Source organism: Dermacentor albipictus, chromosome 4, assembly GCF_038994185.2.
Source record: "Dermacentor albipictus isolate Rhodes 1998 colony chromosome 4, USDA_Dalb.pri_finalv2, whole genome shotgun sequence".
NCBI classification, from domain to species: Eukaryota; Metazoa; Arthropoda; class Arachnida; order Ixodida; family Ixodidae; genus Dermacentor; species Dermacentor albipictus.
This window is the reverse complement of record NC_091824.1, coordinates 145,132,042-145,134,705: the sequence shown is the minus strand read 5'-3', so window position 1 is coordinate 145,134,705 and position 2,664 is coordinate 145,132,042. Positions and strand designations below refer to the sequence as shown.

The window sequence follows — 2,664 nt, the reverse complement described above, 5'->3', positions numbered from 1 at the left end:
GCGCAATCAGATTATAGCGGTGACTGACCACAGCCTTGGCATAGACGGAGGCTTCCCCTGACCACTAGCACTCTCAATGTCTGTGCAGTCACACCCATTGAATGTAGGAACAAGTAGAGAACCGAGCCGGCAACAAATTCCCCAATGTCGAACTACACTGCTAATCCGATGAATTTTTCGTCAGTCATGCTGGGGTCTTCTCCGCTAAGTGAGTTTCACGCGACAGCATAGGCACCGCGAATTGTCTCGCTTGCGTTGTTCATTCTCCCTTTATCGCACAACATTTTCACGCCGTAGTTCTCGCTCCGTTTCCCCTCCCCCTTTTCCCGCGCTTTATTCTTTCGATTTTATTCTCTTCTTTTTCTCTCCTTTTCATATTCTTTCAAATGTTATTTACTTTCTTTCATTCGATTTTTCTTTCTTTTCAGAGTGCGCAGCACTGAAGTCCCTTCCAGCCATTTGCAGCCCGCTAAGTCAGCTCCTAACTGCTCCCATACAACATGCTTTTTGTTTGTCAGGTATGTCGCGCACAATTCTGAATCTATCTATTCATGCCTTTCTGTTGCCCTTGGGCGGTAGCTTAAGTAAATAAATAAATAAATAAATAAGCAACAACGTGTAGAGAATATAAAATATAAGAGCAAGGAGGCCATCGTGTAGCTTTCCACTTTTGCTGTTGATTTTACATCCAAAGTCCCTATGTTGCGTTTTCATCATTGTTGAGGGAGAACGAACGCGAGATTGGGAAAGCCGAATTCTCAAGTTTTAGAAAACCATATTTGTCATTTAGCCAGCGCCTTCGCTAATAATGTATCCGACATCGCGACTGGTTGACATTTGCTATTAGGAGCTATTGTAGCGTAAGAACATTTCTCTCTCTCTCTCTCTCTCTCTCTCTCTCTCTCTCTCTCTCTGTTCTTGCATGTGTGTGTGTGTGTGTATGTGTGTGTGCGTGGTGCGCGCGCGTGTACGTGTGTATGTGTGCGTGCGCGTGTGTGTGTGTGCGTACATGTGTGTGTGTGTGCGTGCGTGTGTGTGTGTGTGTGTGTGTGTGTGCGTGTGTGGGTGCGTGTGTGGGTGTCTGTGTGTGTGTGTAAGTACAGGCTCTCAATTTTCCATTTTTGTGTATTGCTAGCCCTGCATCTCCAGTTCATCTTCCTTGTCTAGCTCTACGTACTCGCCAACGCCACCCGAGGTGGTTGTTGGTATTGGCGATGCGCTCACTGGGAACCAAGCCTGCGGCCTAATCATCACCGCACACTGCTATATGTGTGTTCCAGATAGCGTTACCCAAGCTGATAAAAGAAGAAAAAAATCATAAGCCATTCCACTCTGCGAAGGCAGATGACCAGAGAAGCTGTTTAACATGCGACACAGACGTGACACTGAATTTTGAACAAATACGTACGGGCTCATTTGCCGTGGTTTTTATATACATTCGCGTGGGCGACGGGACCATCGCCCCGAGGAGCCGGAGGAAACTAGACGCGCGGCAAGTTTCGATGGGCCCGGTCACCATGGGAGAGCGGAAGGAATGGAAAGGAGATACACAAGCGCTTGGAACGCCTACAAAGAGAGGGCGGTGTGAACGTAGACGTGGCAGATGCAGGTCAAGGTGTAGTGTCTGTTCTTGTGAGCTTAATATCTGATACGCGTTTTATTTGCGCCCAAGATATTACACTTATTTTTGCAAGTTGGTGGCATGTTTGAAGCCTGCTCCAGCTCTTCACCTCCGCTGTGGGTCGGTACAGTATTCGGGATAGGCCCACGGCTTTTATTCTACGGACATCGATCTGCTGCAAACTAGGCATATGCAGCTTCGCTGCAAAAGATATTTAAAAACATGGTGCGAAATATGATTGTAACCCTTATGGCGTTCGGGATTCAGGCATTTGACGACCGAAGCACCGTAAATCTTATAACCATACCTTGCACTGAGTTCTTTCTTTTAATATTTGTCTTTAACCAGCTTAATTATTGTTAGCTGGGACACACGGCCTGCTATCGCCCTTCTCTTCCTTTTTGGAGTAGGCGAGATATGGCAGCCAGGCAGCCGCGGACTTGATACAAGCTCATGAATTTCGTTTTATTTTTTATTTTCCTGCTTGTTTGAAGCAGCGTCCTTACACTTCCTCGCAGCATAGTGGAAGTACCGCACTTTATGCTGCATATTCATGCAAAACAGCGGTAGAGCGTCATTTAACAGAACACCCCAGGTGCTACACAGGACGGTTAAGCTTGTACGACCGATGGCGACGACGATACGACCACTAGGATAATGAAAATGACAATAACGCGCAAAACGTCAACAAAAAGGCACGATGGCGCGGCAATACAATAAAGGCAGCACAGAGACTACGCCATGACGATAAGGATGATAAGGACGAAAACGATGTTAAGGATATGCGGTCACTGCACGACACCTATACTGACTGAACTGCGACAACGGCTCGACAATTATATCAATGTTGACGACGATGATGATGGCACATCGACAGCGTGACAACGGCAAAAAGACGATGGCAACTGCGAGAATGCTGACGACTGCCCACACGTCGCGGGCATCCGAGCGAATCATGGTTGAAGACGACGGAAATTTTCTGGCGACTTTGTCCTACACCAAGAAAACATCATAACGATGAGCAGGGGAACGGTATCTAAAAT

At 46.9% G+C, this 2,664-nt stretch overlaps 1 pseudogene; it reads left to right on the top strand.

Annotated features, from left to right (window-relative positions):
• The first annotated feature begins 1,603 nt into the window (after positions 1 to 1,603).
• On the top strand, positions 1,604 to 1,777 carry LOC135902220 (U2 spliceosomal RNA; annotated as a pseudogene).
• The last annotated feature ends 887 nt before the right edge of the window (positions 1,778 to 2,664 follow it).